The sequence below is a fragment of the Callithrix jacchus genome, chromosome 16 (assembly GCF_049354715.1).
Source record: "Callithrix jacchus isolate 240 chromosome 16, calJac240_pri, whole genome shotgun sequence".
Classification (NCBI taxonomy): domain Eukaryota; kingdom Metazoa; phylum Chordata; class Mammalia; order Primates; family Cebidae; genus Callithrix; species Callithrix jacchus.
Window position 1 is genome coordinate 27,549,863 of NC_133517.1, and position 23,224 is coordinate 27,573,086.

The 23,224-nt window shown below is 36.9% G+C and overlaps 1 long non-coding RNA gene across 1 annotated transcript in view; it reads left to right on the top strand.

The window, feature by feature from the left end:
* Nucleotides 1-23,224, top strand: part of LOC118148369 (uncharacterized) — a 115,671-nt gene that overhangs the window by 12,932 nt on the left and 79,515 nt on the right. The window lies entirely within an intron of this gene.

The window sequence follows — 23,224 nt, forward strand, 5'->3', positions numbered from 1 at the left end:
CCAATCTTTGGCTATTATAAATAATGCTGCTATGAATATTCATATACAAGTTTTTGTGCAAACATATGTTTTTGAGTGTCTTGGGTAGATACCTAATAGTGGAAATATTGGGTCATATAGTAACTCTATGGCTATTTGATAATCTATCAGATTATTTTCCAAAGTGGCTATACCAGTTTACATTCTCAGCAGCAATGTAGAAAGGTACCAGTTTCTCCATATCCTTATCAATACTTGTTACTGTTCTTTATTTTGATTATAACCATCCTCCTGGGTGTGAAAGTGATATCTTACTGCTTTTTTTTTTTGAAACAGAGTCTTGCTCTGTTGCCAGGCTGGAGCACAGTGGTGCAGTCTCAGCTCACTGCAACCTCTGCCTCCCAGGTTGAAGCGATTCTTCCACCTCAGCCTCCCAAGTAGCTGGGACTACAGGTGCGTTCCAAACGCCCTGCTAATTTTTGTATTTTTAGTAGAGACGGGGTTTCACCATGTTGGCCAGGATGGTCTCAAGCTCCTGACCTCATGATCTGCCCACCTCATCCTCCTGAAGTGCTGGGATTACAGGGGTGATCCACCACGCCCGGCCCTTACTGCAGTTTTGATTTGCATTTCATAAAGAACTGGTGATGTTCAGCATGTTTCAATGAACTTGTTGTATATGTATCTTCTTTGTAGAAATGTCTATTTAGGTCTTTTTTCCATTTTCAATTGGATTTTTTGTCCCTTTGTTGTTGAGTTGTAAATGTCATTTGTTATTAGTTAAATGTTTCCTCCTAATTGCTTACATCATAAACTTAATCCTCAATGTGGCAGTATTGAGGGGCCTTTAAAAACTAATTGGATCACGAAAGCGCAGTTTTCATGAATGGATTAATCTATTCATGGATTAATAGATAAATGGGATAATGGATTAATGGGTTCTCAGGGGCATGAAACTAGTGGCTTTGTAAGAAGAGGAAGAGAGACCTAAGCAAGGTTCAGACCCTCACTATGAGGTTCCAGGCCTTAGGACCCTTCAGAGAGTTTCCACTAGCAAGAAGGCTCTCACCAGATGTGGTCTCATGACTCAGATTTCTCAGCCTTCATAACTATAAGAAATAAATTCCTTTTCTTTATAAATTACCCAGTTTCAGGGATTCGGTAATGAGCAGTAGAAAATGGACTAAAATACTCCCTCAGCTTTTGTTAATATGAGAAGGTCTTAATTTCTTAATTTGGAAGGATAGTTTGCAGGAAATAGGATTCTTGGTTGACAATATTTGATCTCTTAGCACTTTGAATATATTGCCCCATTGCCTTCTGGCCTTTAATGTTTCTGATGGGAAATACGCAGGTGATTTCATTGAGGCTCCTTCGTATCTGATAAGATCCTTCTTCCTTGAGGCTTTCAGGAGTCTCTCTTTGTCTTTCCCTCAAAAGTCGTATTATTATGTGTTTTGGTGTGGGTCTCTTTTAGTTACTCTTACTTGGAGTTTGTTGAGGTTTTTGAATGTCTGTATTCATGTCTTTTATATCATATGAGAAAATTTCAGCCATTATTTCTATAAATATTCCCTCTTCCCCATTCTTCATTCTCTTCATGGAAATCCCAGAATGCATATATTGTTCCATTTGATGATGTCCCTTTCTTTTTCTTAGCAGAGTCCCTTAGGCTCTTCTCATTTTTCTTTAATCATTCTTTTTCCTTTTTCTTTTTGAGAGACAGAGTTTCACTCTGTCTCCTAGGCTGGAGTGCTGTGGCATGATCATACCTCATGACAACCTCAAACTCTTGGATCAAGCTGAAGTTCTCCCACTTCAGCCTCCCTAGTAGCTGGGACTACAGGCACATGCCACTATGTTCAGTTTAAATTGTCTGTAAAGGTAGGGTCCCAGTTTGCTGCTCAGGCTGGTCTCAGATTCCTGATCTCAAGGGATATTCCTGCTTAGGAGTGCTGGGATTAAAAGCATGGCCACTCTGCTCTAGCTGTTTAATCTTTTTAATTTTGTTCCTTAGATGAGTTGATATCCATTGTCCTATCTTCAAGTTCACTGATTTGCTTTTCTTCCTACTCATATCTGCCTTTGAATCCCTTTAGTGAATTTTTTATTTAATTTATTATACCTTGCGGCTCCAGAATTTATCTTTGTTTTCTTTTTAGGTTTTCTATCTCATTGTTGATATTGCAATTTCCCCATCAGAACTGTATGTTTATGATTTAGGTTTTTGTTTGCTATGTTTTCATTTTCTTTCGTGAAGGTATTTTCTAATTTTATTTGTAATTTTTCCTTGACTCATGGGTTTTTTAATGAGTGTGCTGTTTAATTTCCATATATTTGTGAATTCCCCAAATATATTTCTCTTGCTGGATAAATATTTTGTATTATTTCAGTCCTCTTAAATTTGTTGAGACTTGTTTTGTGGCCTAGCATAGTGTCTATCCTAGAGAATGTTCTGTCCACATTTGAGAAAAATGTATATCCTACTGCTGTGGGGTAGAGTGCTCCTCAGATGTCTGAAAGGTCTGCTTAATTTATGGCTTCCACTGTGATTGTAAGCTGTCAGTTTTCAAGGGAATAGCACAAGTTAAAACACCACAAAGCCTACTGTTCTTGTGATATTCTGTTCTCAGTGATATTCAGCTGTTTTTCTTAAAAAAAAAAAAAACTACCTAGATTGATGCGGAACTTTGGCTAATTTCTAGCGTTCTGGAAATGTTGATTCTGATGATTTTGTGAGTTTTCTCATTGCTTTTGTGAGGAAGGTCATTTGCAAGTCTGCCATTTCTGTGGAAATCACCTTGTCTTCCATGGAATCCTGATGTATATTTTATATATCATGAAGTCCAATTAAAAGGGCAATAAATTAAGTACCAATTCTCTATGTGTAGGAAGGAGAATGTTAAGAAGTTTCGCATTCAGTCTTTTCTGAAGTTTCTAGTTTTCATTGGCACAAGAATCAGGCAGAGCAGGGGAACTACTAAAATTCAGCAAGATTAGCTTCACATTGCTTGTCTGTCATATTCTCCTATGTAAACCACTCCTGTACATTCATGTTCTTGTCTCTCCATCTTCGTCAATAGCTTGTTTCTGGCTAGTCTTTCCATGGCAGAGGCTGAATCATTCCCTTGAGAGAATCTGGCCTAAGAACAGCTGTGTCTGAAAAGCTTTCCTTCCACATGCAAGAGGAAAACTAATTAGAGGGAGGGGTGGGTTTAACTGTTTGTAGCTATGATGATGACAAGTTGATATCCTCTAATCCTTTTGTAAAACAGTTTTTAGATCAATAAAAATAAATAGAATGTATTTAGTTTCTTTTATTCTTATCCCTTCAGTACTTTCACACACAAACACAAGCCTCCCATGTGACCAAGTAGAAATAGCCATTTTAGCATATATGCTAAATGTTAGCATCTGTCAGTGAATTCTGTGATAAACCCAGTTAATTTGACTCTTTAAGCAAGGACATAGTGAGTACCTAGTATGGGCTGGGCATATAATTAAATTTCTGCTGCCATTCTCCCAGGATTTCAGAACTCTCCCATTCCTCTCCTATATCCTTCTTGTGAACCATCGACTATAGAATTAGCTTTATTTTTATTGTCCCTTACTTCATTCATAAACACAGGACAAAGTGATCTAGATGTCACCAAAAATTTCAATATTGTTCCTCTCTTTCCTTCTCTCACACACTCACTCTCTTTTTTTCTCTTCTGTCACATGTAGTGAAATGGAAAAACTACCTAAAGATAAGAAATGTTAGGTGAAGGTAAGGTTTTTTAGCTCACACCACTTCCTAGTCTGAGATAGAGCAACTAGAGAATGGCCATCAGTTATTTCTTTCTCTTCTTCATTGGCCTTGAGAACATGTTCCGTACTTTGAGATATTCAGATTGTGGGGAAATTTTCCCTTTGAAAGATTTTACTTCATTATCAAATATGTGCAAGGTGTCATTTTCAAAAGTATTTCATCAATTTACTTTGTAGAGTTCAGAATATCTTGGTTTAGAATTGGCTTGCCAAGACAGACCGATATTCAAAGTTTGTCTGTGTACTCTGCCACCTTATTTTCTCTTTGTACATATGCCAATATATTCTATATGTGGCTTAATACTCTACATATACAATGTTATGTGGGGGAGGGTGGGAACACTGACAGCTGCCCAGAACTGCTGCAGGGGTGGACGGCTGGATGCAGGTGCACAGACTGTCTCAATTTGACAGGCTTTAAGGCTTACATTATCTCTAGTGATATTCAATATCCTGTACAATGAGATCCTTAAAAACAACAGAAGCAACACAGTTATACATATTCACCAGAGCATAAGCACCATAATATTCACTCAGATCTACACAAAAATAACGTGTTATTTCTGTGATCATTAAGTTCTCAGTGTTACAGCATCTTAGAAATTAAATCGTGTATCTGACATTATGATACTTTGTTAACTGCACAGTTTTCTTTTTTGCCTATACTCTGTGTACTACATAAAGATTAGAAGTCTTAAGTTTTCACAACAATTTCTTGCCAGAGGGATGCAAATAAGTGCTGGATGAGTTACTTCTCTGGTTGTATTTTAAAGCTGTGGAATGTTAGTGTGTCTCTCATTTTGAGATTCTATTCTCAGTGTCCTCTGATCTAGTCCTCTCTGCCACTTACTAACTAGATCATGGATAAGTCACTTGACTTCTGAGTCTCTATTTCCTTAGATTTAATTGAATTAATATTTCCTGCACTGGAAGTTATCACAAGGTGATTTTGAGAATGAAGTGATAAGAAACCATGTGAAATTAATTTGGAAATGACTATTAGAGGTAGACAAGAATGAAAACTTACCCCTCATCTGTGCTAGGTTCTAACCTACACAGAGAAGTACTAGTCAAATGGGTCTCAAATTGTCGTCTTTTTAGGCAAAGAAGTAGTCAATAGAATTCAGGGGTCCAAGAAAGGTAGATTAGAGAAAGTGGCTTAGATCTGAGTCCAAAAGTGGGTCCCCTTTCTCTTAGCCCAGATAAAGACCTCTGTATTTTCAAAGTTGAGTGTTCTGTGCAGCCTTCCTGTCTACCTATGGCAAGTTCAAGGACTACTTCTGAAAGGCAGGAGGAACTGGAATATAGAACAGCACACCTCCCCTGAGCTGAGCAAGCACTCCCAAGGAGGGTTAGTACTCAGAGACACGAAGTACAAAGGTGTGCACCAGGGTAGAAGAGGGATCTTACTGCATGAGCACAAGACTGTCAAAAAGAAGTAGATTTTATGCCACCAATGAGCATAAGTAATCCCATCAAGTAGGGAGATAAGCTCTAGCGAAGGTCAAGCTCTTACCAAACACATTAGCACCTCCCTTTCCTGGGAGGAAGAACAAGTAAAAAGAAGGAGACTGGAGTGAGGACTTCATTACTTTTCCGAGTGAGGAAGAGATTGGGAGCTTCTCCCTCTATGTGTGAATTTGTGAAGGAGAGCAAGAACCCTCCTCCCACACAACCGTGGTAATGAGGTATGCAAATAGATTAGGGTTTGCTTTATTGGGGTTGTCTCAGTAAAAAGTCCAAAGAAACTGGTTAAATAAGGTGCCTTAAAGGTCACTTAAATATTTCCATCATTTTATAATAAGAAGGGACCACGGGCATAGTGGTCATTAGCTCAGAAATTAACTAGTTCTCAGAAAGAGGAATTGGTTCAGAAAATAGGACCCACATTAGGTGGGTAGGACTTTGGTGGGGCCCTGGCCTTCCAGAAAGCAGCATAAGAACATTGGGTCCTCTGGGGACCCAGGGGAGTGTGCTCTCAAACAGAGGAGGGGAGAGAAGAATGGATGTGGAGGAGATGATGATCATAATTTTGTTTAATGTAATTTCCTGTAAATATTAAATTATGCCACTGATTTAGATAATTGAGATAAAATCAATTCATGAGCATGGTTTATATTATATAAATAAGGAGTATGTATTTCTTTCTGAATACCCTTTGAAGGCTTGTTTGCTTCTTTATAGCATTTGCTCTCCACTTGTTATGATGGCAACAGTACTAGGATTCCATCCAGGAGCAGCCACTCTCAGTCCACATGGCAAAAATGGGGCTGGCCCACTCCCAAGGCTGATGGGAAGTCTGCTGACTAAGACCTGGCCATTAAAAACACTTCATTTCCCTGACCACAGGAACTGGTTCAGGGAAGGTCATGTGATGCAACCCAAGCAAATGTCACCCTTTTACTGGTCCTCTTGGAACTGTTATAGTTACAATGCTGACTTATAATGATGACTTCATCACTTTCCATACTGAGGAAGAGACCAAAGGCTTCTTGTAGTAGGCTGTTCTGTTTTCACAATTGTTTTGTTTTTGCCTAGGACTCTTTTTAAGCTCAGAGTGTGGGAATATCACAGTAGGAAGATACTTTGCAGTTATATATTGCTGTGCAACTACCCAATAACTTTGCAGCTTACGGCAGCAAGCACTTTATCATATACAATGATGTTGTCTGTCATGACTGTGGCCAGGAATCAGTTGGATAGCTTTTCTTTTCCACATGGCAACAACTGGGGTCACCTGGCAACATTCACCTGATTACTGGCCTTGTGTGGACAGTGTAAAATGGCTTATATCTGGCCTCTTGTTGGGGATGTCTGGAAGGCTGGGTACAACTGGGGCTTCTTCCATTTTGTGATCTAGACCCAGAAGTCCTGCGATGTCATGTACACCTCATACTATCAGTCCAGCAAGTTACTAATACCAACCCAGATTCAAGGGGTAAAGGAATTAGACAGTTCAACTCCATCTTTCAGTGAGAGGAGCAGAGAGCAAGATTTGTGGCCATCTTTAATCTACCCCTAGGTGATACAGTGTAGTTGAAAGATCTTGAGCTCTGAGGTTAGACAAACCTGACTAAGTAGGGCTTCATTACTCCTCGCTGTTATTTCTTAGCCTCAATTTGTAAATAGGGGGCAATAAAACCTCTCCCGTAGAGTTTTGAGAATCAAGTGAAATAATTTGTGTGAAGTGCCCTAGGACAGTGCCTGGCACATAGGAGCCACTCAGTAAATTTTAGTTTGATCTCTTTAGAGAAATTCATCTTTTGAATACATAATATAAATTCCCTTTCTGCCAAAGTAAAGTCCCTCTCAATTATAACATATTTTTAAATGTGATGAGATTTTGTATCCATCTGTTAATTCTCACTGTGTGGAGGCATTTTGGGTGGTCACAAGCTATTAATGAACTCTAACTGCCTCTTCTTGGTTCCAGAGATAACATTATTGCTGTTAATAATTTTCAGACTATTGTAGATAGTATGAATCTGCCTGGGGATAGAGTCATTTGTTTTGTAGAGGAATTGTGTCATCAAAAGTTAATAAATTTAGCATCTTTCTGCAGGACTACTGTTTTCTTTCAGCATGGGGATTTGCAGTTCACTATTTCTCTTGCCACAGGCTAGGCACATCAGAACTGAGTACAGTTCATCCATGGGCTCTCACTGAAGAGTGAGACGATCCAGTTGAGTGCTCACCAATGCATCTGTGTTGAAATCTCATCAATGACATCTGGAATCCTTAGTCAGCCTCAGAATTCTCTTGGTATTGACGTCTGTTCAAAGAGGTTATTCTACATTTGTGAAGTTCTTTCCTCCTGAGCCACAACCCACCCCCTCCCTTTATGTCATTCTAATCATAATAAATTGGCAGTACATGCTGGCTGTTAGGGATGGAAATAAATTTTATGTTTCTAGCATAATGGGAAAAAAGAAGAGACATGCATAATAATCATACTTGGAATTACAAGGCTCTGGAAACCATTATTGCTATATCCACAGCCAAGTCTGTGGGTTTGCATTTGGCATATGAATTCCTAAGTGTTACAGCTGAAAGTTATGTTCAGGAGGTGTTAATAAATTATGAGTTTTCTGTAGTGTAAGACTTAATGTTTCTTCAGTGTTTTACATAAAATTGCTGAAAAGTATCGTGATTAGTATATAGGTCTTCTCATTATTTTTCAGTTGTTTGAAAAACAGTGTCTTTTAAATGTTCCCACTTAAAGTTTTGTAGAATAGTCATCCTTTTATTCTCTTTCATTGTCTCTTAAGATATTTGTGTTTCTACTTCTTTAAGTCATCTCATGCTGCAATATTGAGGCAATCTGGAATGTGGGTTTCCAAACTGTGCCTTGAGCCGCCAGCCAGCTGGGAGTCCTGCACAGATATCATGCTCCACTGCTGTGGGAAAACTGAAACCCTTCTCACCACTAATGACCTCTCTGGGTTCATAAATTCAAAGAAAAGAGATAGAAATGTTAATTGTAGCTATTGAAATCTCACTTTCTATACTTTTAAAGATGCTTCAACTCAAGTATTTAGATGAAACAAGAGAAAGAAGGATGATGAATCATTATTTTAAAAATTGATGGTAGCACCAGTTAGATCCATAATAGATTAAACAAGGTATTATATATCTCATCTTCTTACTTCAAAATGTAATTTTAATTTAGGTAAGAATATAGCTTTAAGAAGGCATATAATAGATGGGAAATACCATTCATTTGCCTACTGATATATCCACATAGTATTACTGATAATGCATGGATCACACTAAATTTCTAGGAAGGAAAACAAAGCACATTGGGTTTTACCTCATTAAATGTTTCACAGTCCCCATCAAGCCATCTAAACTGTGTTTACTCCAGTGATTTACAGATATACTAAGACCTCTTCATCTCTTATGTGGAAGTGTTCATGGAATAATAATTGTACAGTGCTTTAAATCTCTTCCAAATATGCACATTGCTCCCCAAATTCAAGTATATGTACTAAGTCTCATATAATACAGATAATAATTTCCCTTCATAATTACTTTAAAGCAACACAATTTTTGAATATATAATGAGTCCTATGAACTAAAATACTTCCTTCATTTCCACTTTATCAACTTTCTAAGTTCCCATTTATTCTCTCTGTTTGGGTACATTTTATCACACAGATGTAAGTAGTTACACACTAATGGAAAAACAGTCATATTGAACCAAATAAAGCAAGTGAAAGGAAGAATTAGCTGAGAAAATTTGTGGTGTTTTATGGATGAGATGGCATATACAATAATCTAACATTGTACCTCACACCATCATAACTCACAGCCTTCTTGCTTTCTTAATGAGTGACAATAGCAAATCTGGAAAACATCTGCCTTGAAAAAGAACACTAACTGCTCTCAACTTAAAAAAAAAATGCTTCTCGGCTGTTACTCTCCAGCAGCCATGCGTATCATATTGTGGTATGAGATGTCTTAGTTGCAAGAAATCAATATTCTCATGTTTGATTTCAAATTGTATAGAACAAGATCCCAGCATAATTCAAGTCATTGTGAAGGCACAGTTGGACAAAAGAACATGATTTACTGTTAGCAGATCTTCAACAGTGCTACCCAATTTCCCACAATGATTATGATTTGGTGAAGGAAGTTTAGCAAACGATTGCATATTTTTGTGCCATCTAAAAAGAAAATCTGCAATATAAAAAGAAAAACTTACCAAACTCCATGAACAAAATAACCACTCATTTGCATAGCGGATCTTTTCCATTGACAAACATGTTTTGGCTACACAATTAAATGTATATTCCTTAAACCTCATTACCACTGCAATGACAACTGTAGTTAGAATAAGTTTATCAACATTTCTGCCTGTGTTTTTGTTATAGACAAGTATATTCTCCCTCTTCTCTCATTACCAGTTGATAGGTGTTTGTAAGGTGAAGGCATGACACTTCTAGAAGAAGGAACAAAAACAAATTTCAGTATCAACTTACCCATTGCATTGATCTCCCTAACTTTTTCAAGTGGGTCTGAAAGTTAAAAATAGTTGTTCAATTTTATTTCTCCTTGAAGTGGAAGGGGCGATCACCGTAGAGAAACTGCTTTTGCACTTTAAATACATGCTGTCATTGTATTAGTACTATTTTTAATTTCTAAACTGTTACAAAAGCATGGGGTTTGGCAAAATGTTGATAATTTCTTTCCTGACTTGATAATATTAATTTGATCATGGAAAAGAATTTGTTTCTGGACTATCTCAGATATTTGTCACCATCTTTTTATTTTTTATTTTCTCATTCAGTAGTGATGTATCATTATAACAAAGTGTGAAAATTTTCATTCAAGAGTGACTTTATCCAAGACATTATCTCATGGAACAGCTGGTACCCTTGTTCAGATTGACCCCGAACCATGGAAAAGTTTGCAACACTCACCAACTTTTTATTGTCTTTGTTATGAGGAGAGCACCATCTGAATTATTTATTTTAGCTATTTAGTTCTTCATCTGTTATGTTTGATAAAATAAATTACATAAGCTGAAAATAGAGTTTTTCCATATACTGAGTATTAAATTACACATTCAGTTTAACCTCAAATGCTCTTTAACTACCCAAAATGCTTTGAAATCATGCTACTCATGATTTTATTTACATATCTCTTTTTAGATAATTTTGTTTAGCTCAAAGCATAAATAGATTTAAATTTTAATCTTGTTAGTTTCAGAAGATAATCCTAGGGATGTATAAAAAGGACTGAGCCAAGTTTAATGGTGGCTTTTGAATATTTTGGACTAACAGAACCATATACTGTTTACAGTTGTAGTTCACATGCAGGTGCATTGTGGGAAGCTAACCCACCACTGAAAGTCACACGTGTTCTTTGCTTCAAGTTTTTTAGTCACATAGTAAGAAATTAACAATGCTGTATTTGTTTTCTTTTTAATATTTCTCATATTTCTTATTCTCATTCTGTAGGAATGCATTCTAATCCAAGGACACATTCTCATACATTCATTAATCCTTGTGCTCCAAAATGATTCACATGAAAACTCACAATCAGATGGTTTCATGTGTTCCAACTTAGCTTTTGCTAAATCAGGCGTCATCCTTGGACTTGTCATCTGCTGAGGTATTGAATTCCCTATTTCACTCAATTACATGATCTTAAGAATGTGGCCATTTGCCATATCTGTCTCAACTTTGAACACATGTTTTTGCATCTAACTATTCAGCTTCAGGAATCCCTCAATAATAAATGATCTGCAGAAGGAAAGAGTAAATCATTTAAAGAGCTACCTAAATAATACATTAAAATATTGTTTATGTTTAACAATAAAGCATTATTAATATAATCTTCCTGCCAAGGACAAGTTTTAACTCTTTAAAGCATGCTACTGTAATATCTGAATACAAATTATTATTTAAAGAGCAGATTTTTTACGAGAATTTTTTATTTCTCTAAGTTTTAATCATGCTGATTTTTTTTTTTTTTTTTTTTTTTTTGAGACAGTCTCGTTCCGTTGCCAGGCGCCAGGCTGGAGTGCAGTGGCGAGATCTCGGCTCACTGCAACCTCCGCCTCCTGGGTTCAAGCAATTCTCCTGCCTCAGCCTCCCAAGTAGCTGGGACTACAGGTGCATGCCACTATGCCCAGCTAATTTTTGTATTTTTAGTAGAGATGGGGTTTCACCATGTTGGCCAGGATGGTCTCCATCTCTTGATCTCGTGATCTGCCCACCTTGGCTTCCCAAAGTGCTGGGATTACAGGCGTGAGCCACTGCTCCCTGCCTCAAGCTGATATTTTTATAGAAAACCATTTGTCATATTCTAGTTCAAAAAAGAATCCTGATGTGGAATAGTTTAATTGTATAAAATTTTTGCCATTTGTATATATATTATTACTTAGTTTTCTCTTAAAATGAAGTAGACAATATGTTTGTTTCAGATATTTATAATTACGTTGATAAAATCAAATTAAACACATCCTTGTCTCCTCTGATAAACTTAAAAGTGATTGAGGGCACAGAATGTGTCCTATTCATTTCTCAGATGCAGAAATGACTAGGACAGTGTTTGGCATATAGTATGTGCCATTAAATGTTACTGAATCGATTTGAATATTTATTTTGTCAGATATACAGCACCTATTTTATTTGTAATCATACAACCTTAGACTAAAGGATAAAATGTAAGACTAAGATATCTACATTTATTCTATAACTATTTTCCTTTTCAGGTAACATTCACATAGTTCTATCATTTGATCCTTTTGGGGTGGTTGTGTACAACAATTCTTATCAGTCCATTTTCCTTGCTTGAAGTCACACTTCTGTTTAATTATGTAGCAAAAACTGGAAACCAGTTTTTTAATTAATTAATTTTTATATTTTAAGAATTGTAGGTCTGTGATCCCAGCACTTTGGGAGGCTGAGGTGGGCAGATCACCTGAGGTCAGAAGTACAAGACCAACCTGACCAACATGGGGAAACCCCATCTCTACCAAAAATACAAAATTAGCTGGGCATGGTGGCATGCACCTGTGGTCCCAGCTACTTGGGAGGCTGACGCAGGGGAGTCGATTGAACTCGGGAGGCGGCGGCTTCCATAAGTGCCAAGATCACACCATTGCACTCCAGCCTGGGTGACAGAGTGAGATTCTGTCTCAAAAAAAAAAAAGAACTGTATGTCCTTTAACCCCTTTAACTTAATTTGTTCACTCCTTTATGAAAAATTTGATGTAGGATGGGTCAAATGGCCTCTTTGTATCAGAAAGATTTCTGATTTCAGTTTGGAGATTAAGAGAGCTGGAACTACCATCCCTCCAACCTAAACACAAGGAAAAAAAAGCTGTCAGGCTAGAAATTAATCACTTTTCTCGAACCTATGAGAGAACTAAGATTGCAGGGCAAAACCTACCCTGAAATCTGGGGAGAGACAAGTGTCTACAAAGAAGTTGCCAAATTCGTATAATCCAGTAAGAGGATAAGCTAGATATTTTTAATTAACTACTGAAACCTGAGTAAAACTGTGAAGTCTCTGGGGGCTGGGTATGTAGGGGGTCACATCCTCTGGTAGGTTTTCCTGTGGGAACTCAATAGGTATTCATGCGGAAGATGAGAAAGAAGCCTAAGGAAACTTGCCCTGTGACACTGGCTGGAGCAGGGGACTTAGAAGCCACAGCAGTAATATGGCCAGACTTATCTTCTATATCATCTCAAAGGAAGAAAAGCCTTACTGTGGAGGAAGACGGGAACAAAACTGTAGACTGAGGACTCTGGAGAAAGGGTGAGAAGATGTGCTTGTCCTAGTATTGCTTCTGGTGAAGGAACAGGGATGTCTGTGAATGTTCCAGCCCTAAGACTGAGGTTCTCAATGCCTGTCGAAAGCTGAGGCATGATAAGGACATCAGAGAACGTCTCCTTCCCCTACTCCCCGGCCTCCATCATCCTACCGAGTGTCAAAGAAAATTAAGAGGGGAATACAGCTCGGAGGACTTCAAGAGACAGATTCTCCATTGCATAAAGGAAAAAATTAAGCCAAGTGGGGAGACCCAAAACCAACCCAGAAGTACTTTTTAAACCCAGCCTTACTCCTGATTTATGAACCTCTACACTACAGGCCTAGCAGAAGGAAAGCTGTGCTCTTCTCTAAGAATAAACAAATTTTTGCATTAGTCAGATCAGGCTACTAATACAAAATACCATAGACTAGATGGTTTAAACAGACATTTATTTCTCACAGTTCTGGAGGCTGGAAGTCTGGGATCAGGGTGGCAGCATGGTTGAATTCTCATTAGGGTCTTTCTGGCTTGTAGATGGCTGTCTGCTTCCTGTATCATCACAGGGTGGGCAGGGGGAGTAGAGAGGAGAAAGAGGGAGAGAGATACATGGTATCTTCTAAGGACACTAATCTCATCATGAGTATTCTACCCTCATGTCTTCCTCTCAACTTAATTACATCCCAAAGCTCCACCTCCTGGTACCTTCACATTGAAGGTTAGCGTTTCAACATATGAATTTTGGGGGGGACATATTTAGTCCATAACAATATGTATATCAAAATCTGTCACCTCGTGTATGTCCGACTGTCAACAAAAACTTTATGAAACATACAATAAGGCAAAAAGTAGCCTAAATTGATAAAAGAGTCAACAGAGCCAGACTAAGACATTACATAGAGGTTTGAACAATCAGATGGGGAATTTAAAACAACTATAGTTACCATGTTAAAGTCGTTTTTTATATTTTATTAAAATATTATAACATAAAAGAGGTAATGTGAGTAAAAGCATAAACATACAAACTGCAAAGATGTAATATTTTGCTCTCATAATTTTATATAATGCAACAAATAAGAATACTCTTTAATGTGACAACTTGATTGATCATAAGATTTTCCTAGCTCATTTTTCTACAAAATCACTTTCACAGCTCATTTTCTGCAAAAGTCAAAAAGGTCATCAAAATTTTTACCATTAGGAATTTCATTTTTCAATCAAGATACTTGAAGAGACATCAAACTTTTATCTGATTGCCAATCCTCCTGTACAAAGAAAATTGATATATAATATTTGCATATATTTATGGGGTATGTGTGATGCTTTGTTACATGCATAGAATGTTTCATGATCAAATCGGTATTAGGATAGCTATTACTTAGAGCATTTATTATTTTTACATGTTGGGAACATTTTAAGCCCTCTCGTTTGTGATTTTGAAATCTGCAATATATCATTGTTAACTATAGTCACTGTACTCAGCTATCAAATGTGAGAACTTATTCCTTCCAACAGTCTGCTTGTACCCATTAACCAGTCTTTCGTCATGCCCTTCCCTCAACCCCATCCACACATTTCCCAACCTCTAGTACTGTCATTCTACTCTCTACCTTTATGACATGATATTTATCTTTCTGTGCTTATTTCACAATGACCTCTAGTTCCATCCATGTGTTTGCAAATGACAGTATCTCATGATGTTTCATTATGTTTTATGGCTCATTAGTACACAGTTGTGTACATATACCACATTTTCTTTATCCTTTTACCTGTTGGTGGATACAGGTTCATTCCATATCTTTGCTATTGTGAACAGTGCTACGATAAATGGGGATACAAGTATCCCTTTAATATACTGATTTTCTTTTCTTTGGATAAATACCAAAGAAAAGAATATTAGTGAGGGTTGCTGGATCATATGGTAATTCTGTTTTTAGTTTTTTGAGAGATCTCTATACTGTTTTCTATACTGGCTATACTAATTTACATTCCTACCAACAGTGTATAAGAGCTCCCCTTTCTCCACATCTCTTTCCAGGTCTGTTATTTTTTGTCTTTTTGGTAATAGCCATTCTAACTGAGGAAAGATGATATCTCACTGTGATTTTGATCTGCAGTTCCCTGATGATTAGTGATGTGGAGCATTTTTCATATGCCTGTTGGTCAGTTAGTTGTATGTCTTCTTTTGAGAAATGTCTAACCAGATCCTTTGCCTAGTTATTAATGGATTTTTTTTCAGTTGAGTTATTTAAGTTCCTTGTATACTCTGTATATTAGTCCTTTATTGGTTGAATAGTTTAAAAACATTTTCTCCTACTCTGCAAGTTGTCTTTTCACTCTGTTGATTTTTTTTTTTTTTTTTTTGCTGTGCAAAAGCTTTTTGGTTTAATATAGTCTTATTTGTCTATTTTTTTGTTTCGTTGCCTGTGCTCACAGTGAGACCTTCAAGCCATAAAATCTTTGCCCAGATCAAAGTCTTGGAGTATTTCTCCTGTGATTTTTTTCTAGTAGTTTTGTAATTTGGGGTATTATGTTTAAGACTTTAGTCCATTTTCAGATATCGTTTGATGAGAGATAGGGATCCAGTTTGATTCTTATGCATTTGGATAAGAACAGTTTATTGAAGTTTATGCCCTTTCCCCAATGTATGTTCTTGGTGGCTTTGTCAAAAATTGGTTGGCTATAAATGTGTGGATTAATTTCTAGGTTCTATATTCTGTTTCCTTAGAATGTGTCTGATTTTATATTAATGCTATGCTGTTTTGGTTACTATAACCTTGTAATATAATTTGAATGCAGGTAATGTGATGCCCTAGCTTTCTTCTTTTTGTTCTACATTGCTTTGGCTATTGAGGCTCTTTTATTGGTTCTATTAAAATTTGAGGATTGTTTTTCCCATTTCTGTGAAAAATATCATTGGTATTTTGATAGGGATTGAATCTGTAGATTGCTTTGGGTAGTATGATTATTTAAACAACATGAATTCTTCCAAACCATGAGTATGGGATATCTGTCAATTTGTTTGTGTCATCTCGAATTTTTTTTTATTAGTGCTTTATAGTTTTCCTTGTAGAAGTCTTTCACCTACTTGAATAACTTTATTCCTATTGTTTTCATTGTTCTTATTGTAACTGGGATTGCCTTCTTAATTTCTTTTTCAGCTAGTTTGTTATTGTTTTATGAAAATATTACTGATTTTTGTATGCTGCAACTTTACTGAATTTGTTTATCAGATCTAAGCAGGTTTTGGTGGAGTCTTTAGGTTTTTATAAAAATAAGATCACAGTATCTACATACAAGGCTAACTTGATTTCATCTTTTCTAATTTGGATGACTTTAATTCTTTCTTTTGCCTGGTTTCTCTGGCTAGGATGTTCAGTACTATGTTGAATAGGGGTGATGAAAGTGGGCATCCTTGTTTCATTCCAGTTCATAGAGGAAAGGCTCAAAACTATGAGTCAATTAAACCTCTTTTTTTTTTTTTTTTTTTGAGATGGAGTTTTGCTCTTGTTACCCAGGCTGGAGTGCAATGGCGTGATCTCGGCTCACTGCAACCTCTGCCTCCTGGGTTCAGGCAATTCTCCTCCCTCTGCCTCCTGAGTAGCTGGGATTACAGGCACGCGCCACCATGCCCAGCTAATTTTTTGTATTTTTAGTAGAGACGGGGTTTCACCATGTTGACCAGGATGGTCTCGATCTCTTGACCTCGTGATCCACCCGCCTCAGCCTCCCAAAGTGCTGGGATTACAGGCTTGAGCCACGGCGCCCGGCCATAAACCTCTTTTATTTATGATTTAGCCAGTCTCAGGCTGCTCTTTATAGTACTGTGAGAATGGCCTAATAGAATTGGTAAACTCATGTCATGGGGGTTTGTTTTACAGATTATTTTGTCACTCAGGTATTAAGCCTAGTATCCATGACTTATTTCATCTGATCCTCTCCCTTATTCCACCCTCCATCCTCTGGCCCCATATCTGTTGTTCAACTGTACATGTTTGTGTGTTCTCATAATGTAGCTCCCACTTATAAGTGAGAATATGCGGTGTCTGGTTTTCTATACCTGCATTAGTTTGCTAAGGATAATGGCCTACTGCTCAATCCATGTTCCTGCAAAGGACACAATCTTATTCTTTTTAATAGCTGCATAGTATTCTATGGTGTGTATGTACCACATTTTCTTTATCTGGCCTATTGTTGATGGGCATCTAGGTTGACTCCATGCCTTTGCTGTCGTGAACAGTGCTGCAATAATCACACGTACATGTATTTTTATGATATAACAATTTCTATTCCTTTGGATATGTACCCAGTAACAGGATTGCTGGCTAAAATAGTAGTTCTGTGTTTAGGTCTTTGAGATAAGCCATGTTAACTGGGGTGAGATGATATTTTATTGTAGTTTTGATTTTCATTTCTCTGTTGATCAATGATGTTGAGCACCTTTTCATATGCCTGTTTGCTATTAGTGTGCCTTCTTTGAGAAATGCTTATTCAAACCTTTTGCCCATTTTTTGATCAGATTATTAGATTTTGTCCTATAGAGTTATATGAGCTCCTTATATATTCTGGTTGTTAATCCCTTATCAGATGGGTAGTTTGCAATATTTTCTCTTATTCTGTGAGTTGTCTCTTTATTTCATTGATGGTATCTTTTGCTATGTGAAGTTTTTAACTTGATGTGACCCAATCTTTCCATTTTTGCTTTGGTTGCCTATACTTCTGGGGTATTGCTCAAGAAATCTTTGCCCAGATGAATGTTCTAAAGATTTTCCCTAATGTTTTCTTGTAGTAACTTCATAAGTTGAGGTCTTAGATTTAAATATTTAATCCATTATTATTTCTTTTCCTTAAATTATTTCAATAGTTTTTGAGGTACATATGGTTTTTGGTTACATGGATATGTTCTTTAGTGGTGATTTCTGAGATTTTTTGTTCACCTGTCACCCGAGCAATGTACATTGTACCCAATATGCAGTTGTTTATCCCTCATCCCTGCCACCTTTCCCCCAAGCCCCAAAGTCCATTATTTTATTCTTATGTCTTTGCATCCTCATAGCTTAGTTCCCACTTATAAGTGAGAATATTCTATTTTTGGTTTTCCATTCTTGAGGTACTTCACTTAGAATAATGGCTTCCAGTTCATGATTTTTTATATATATGAATATATGTGAAAGATAGGGGTCTAGTTTCATTATTCTGCATATGAATATCCAGGTTTCCCAGCACAATTCATTGAAGAGACTGTCTTTTCCACAGTATATGTTCTTCGCACTTTCATTGAAAATGAGTTTGTTGTAGGTAGGTGTATTTGTTTCCAGGTTCTCTATGCCAGTACCATGCTGTTTGGGTTACTATAGCTCTGTAGTATAATTTGAAGTCAGGTAATCTGATTCTTCCAGTTTTGTTCTTTTTGCTGAGGATAGTTTTTGTTATTCTGAGTCTTTTGGGGTTCTGTATAAATTTCAGTATTTTGTTTTATTTCTGTGAAAGATATTATTGGTGTTTTGATAAAGATTACATAGAATATCAAATTGCTTTGGATTGCTTTGGGTAGTATGGATATTTTAACAATATTGATTTTTTCAATCCATGAGAATGAAATATTTTTCCTCTTTTTGGTCTCCTCTTCAATTTCCTTCATGAGTGTTTTATAGTTTTCATTATGGAGGTATTACACTTCTTTGGTTTATTCCTAGATATTTAATTTTATGTGTGTTATTTTAATGGGATTACTATTTTATTTCTTTCTCACATTGTTCATGGTTGTCGTATAGAAATGCTACTGATTTTTGTATGTTGATTTTGTATCCTGTAACTTTACTGAATTTGTTTACCTGTTCTAATAGTTTTCTTGTGGAGTCTTTAGGTTTTTCCAAGTATAAGATTATATCATCAGCAAACAAAGATAATTTTGTTTATATATCTTTGTTTGTTAATTATATCATCAGCAAACAAAGATAATTATAGAGGACTTCTTCCTCTATAATTTGGATCCCCTTTTGTCTTTCTCTTGTCTGATTGCTCTAGCTAGGACTTCTAGTACTATGCTGAATAACAGTGGTGATATTGGGCATCCTTGTCATGTTCCAGATCTTAGAGAAAAGGCCTTCAATTTTCCCCCATTTAGCATAATACTAGCTGTGGTTCTGTCATATATGGCTTTTACTTTGTTGAGGTATGTTCTTTCTATACCCATTGTTTGATTTTTTTTATCATGAAAGAATGTTGAATTTTAGAAAAGGCTTTCTCAGCATCAATTGAAATGGCCACATGGTTTTTATTATCCACTCTGTTGTTATGGTTTATCATGTTGGTTGATTTGCATATTTTGGATCATCTGTGCATCCCAGCAATAAATCCTACTTGGTTATGGTGAATGATATTTTTAATGTATTGTTGAATTTGGTTTGCTAGTATTTTGTCAAGGATTTTTATATCAATAGTCACCAGAGATATTGGCCTGTAATTTTTTTTTTAATGTGTCTTTGTCTGGGTTTGGTATCAGGGTGATACTTGCCCCATAGAAGAAGTTCGGAGGTGTTTGCTTTTCCTCTATTTTTTGCAATAGTTTAAGTAGAATTCATATTAGTTCTTTAAATATTTGATAGAATTTAGCAGCAAAGCCATTAGGTTTAAGGCTTTTCTTTACTAAAAGACCTTTTCTTATAATTTTAATTTCATTACTTGTTGTTGGTCTGTTTAGATTTTGGATTCCTTCCTGGTTCTGTCTTGGTAGGACGTATGTTTCTAGGAATTTGTCCATTTCTTTTAGATGTTCCAATTTATTGCATATAGTTAGTTACTCATAGTAGCCACTAATCCTTTGAATTTCTGCAGTATCAGTTGTAATGTCTCCTTTTTCACTGCTTATTTTATTTATTCGGACCCTCTCTTTTTTCTTAGTCTGGCTAAGGGTTTGTCAATTTTGTTTAACTTTTCAAAAAGCCAACTTTTTGTTTCATCAATCCTTTGTATTTTTTTTTACGTTTCAATTTTGTTTGTCTATGTTCCAATCTTTGTTATTTCTTTTCTTCTACTAATTTTGTGTTTGGTTTGCTTTTATTTTTCTAGTTCTTTAAGGTGCACTGTTAAATTTTTTATTTGAAGTTTTTCCTCTTCTTTGATATAGGTACTTATAGCTATAAATTTTCCTTTGAATACTACATTTTTGCTGTATCCCATAGGTTTTGGTATGTTTTCCGTTTTCATTTGTTTCAAAAATTTTTTTAATTTTCTTAAGTTCTTCATTGACCCACTGGTCATCAGAAACATATTGTTTAATTTCCCTTAAAGTTTGTATAGTTTCCAAAATTTCTCTTTTTATTAATTTCTAATTTATTCAATTGTGGTCAGAAAAGATGCTTGATATTATTTTATTTTTTTTTAAACTTTAAGACTTGTTTTGTCACCTAACATATGGTGTATACTTGAGAATAATCCCTGTGCTGAGGAAAATAATATGTATTCTGAGGCCCTTGGATTAAATGATCTGTAAATATCAGTTAGATCCATTTGGTCTGTAGTGCAGATTAAGTTTGATGCTTCTTTGCTGATTTTCTGTCAGAAAGATCTGTCCAATAATGAAAGTAGGGTGCTCAAGTCTCCAGCTATTATTGTATTGGGGCCTGTCTCTCTCTTTAGCTCTAATAATATGTTCTCCATTTATCTGGGTGCTCCATTGTCAGGAGGAGGCTGTCCTCAGAGTATATGCAAGTGCTTGTTGCTGATGCAAGAGTGTGGGGCTGCTGCCAGTGACAGTGGCTCCAGGTGGGTGGGTATCAGGCTTTGGGAGAACTTGCAGCCTTCTTGTTGTGCTGTACACCTGTTCCCTAGGGTGTATAATAATGTGTGTACTAGGGTGCTAAGTACCCTACCACACTGCTGGGGACCTTGCGACACTGCTGCAGCCTTCCAGTAGGATATGGGGGAATGTCAGTAGGGCTTCAGGTATGCAGATAAGCAAGGAATGTTGGACCCCGGGGCAACATGCAATCTGGTAGAAGTTGGGATCTCAAAATGGTGCTGCTGTGTTACAGCTACTTGGGTGTTGGATAGGGAATGTGGGACCCAGAATGAGCTCCCTCTTTGGAGTAGTGCTGTCTGAGGCTCCAGGCAGCTCCGTGTGTTAGGCTCAGGACCTGCAAAGTTCTAGAGACTCTTTTTGGGTAGGACTACAGGAGTCCATGGTGGGAATGTGAACCACTAGAAATTTCTCATTTACCATTTCCCTCGACTGGAGAAAATTTCTGGGCTCCCAAACAATACTAGCTGGGCTGGCTACTCCAATTCCTTCTCCCTCTGTGCATCAGGTGTTTTCTGTCACTTCTCTGCTGAACTAGTGTTCTCTCTTAGAAGCTCTATTGAAAGTGTTATTATCAATTCAGTATTTTATTCATCTTTGTGGAGGTGGCACGTGCTAGGCACCTCTAGTCAATCATCTTGAAACCCACTGATATGTTAAAGTCTTTAATGGAAAAGAAAGACAACATGCATGATCATGCACTGAGCAGAGTTATAGGAACTGCAAAGAAAAAAATCATAGAAAAGAATAATTCAGTAACAGATGAAAAACATCTTCAATAGTTTTATCAGTAGATCTGAACTTGACATAGTTAAATAAAGAGGCTGTGAGATTGAAGATAAGAGTAGGTTAATAGAAATTACCCAAAGTAAAACAAAGAAAAAATAGAGTGGTAAAAACAGATTAAAGTATCCAAGAGCTGTAAGACAAAATCAAATTATCTGATCTATGCAAAAATGGATTTTCTAGAGAAAAATGGAAGAAGAAGCCAGAAAAACTTTGAAGGCAGCCAGAAAAACAACAAAAAAAGACACATTACATAAATGTGAGAAGAATGAGGATCATAGTACACTTCTCATGAGAAACCATTAAAACAAGTAGACAATGGCATGATGACTTGTAGTGCTGAAAGGAGAAAAAAGCTGACTTATACCTGGGGAAAATATCCTTTAAAAATTAAGCAGAAATAAAAATTTTTCTCAAACATACAAAAATTGAGGTAATTTGTTGCCACAGGCCTACTCTACAAGAAATGCTAAAGAATGTCTTCAGGTAGAAGAAATAAGATGTAGTCAGAAACATAGATTGATACAAAGAATTAGGACCAAAAGTAAAATTGAATATTTTTAATAGCTCTAAAAGTTGATGAACTATTTAAAATAAAAATTATAAAAATAGGTTTATACCACTAATAAAAGTAAAATATATAAAAACAATGGAATAACACACAAACTACGAGGACTTGGTAATATGCTGTTACATTGTGTAGTAAGTGGTATTATTTTATTTGAAGTTAGATTTATTAACAATTACAGAGCTAAATTTTTTTTTTTAAACAAGTATAAAGCCTCTTTGAGGAAGACACAGTCACCGCTGTGGTCTGCCTTTTCTGCTCCTAACTCACCATGGCTCTCATGCTCAGGGAAGAACAAGTAGGTCAGGAAGTTATGCTTAAAAGGCTTTTTTTTTTTTTTTTTTTTTTTTTTTTTTTTTGAGACAGAATTTAACTCTTGTTGCCCACGCTGGAGTGCAATGGTGCAATCTCAGCTCACCGCAACCTCCGCCTCCTGGGTTCAAGCAATTCTCCTGCTTCAGCCTCCATAGTAGCTGGGACTACAGGTGCGAGCCACCACGCCCAGCTAATATTTTTATTTTTAGTAGAGATGGGGGTTTCACCATGTTCACCTGGATGGCCTCAATCTCCTGACCTCGTGATCTGCCCGCCTTGGCCTCCCAAAGTGTTGGGATTACAGGCATGAGCCACCGAACCCCGCCAAGCCAAGGCTTTTTTTTTTTTGAGACGGAGTTTCGCTCTTGTTACCCAGGCTGGAGTGCAATGGCGCGATCTCGGCTCACCGCAACCTCCGCCTCCTGGGTTCAGGCAATCCTCCTGCCTCAGCCTCCTGAGTAGGTGGGATTAGAGGCACACACCACCATGCCCAGCTAATTTTTTGTATTTTTAGTAGAGACGGGGTTTCACCATGTTGGCCAGGATGGTCTCGATCTGTTGACCTCGTGATCCACCCGCCTCGGCCTCCCAAAGTGCTGGGATTACAGGCTTGAGCCGCCGCGTCCGGCTGCCAAGGCTTTTAAGTACACCAGAAAGACATCGGTGGAATCCATAAGGGGTGGCTCACCAGAATAGGATTACC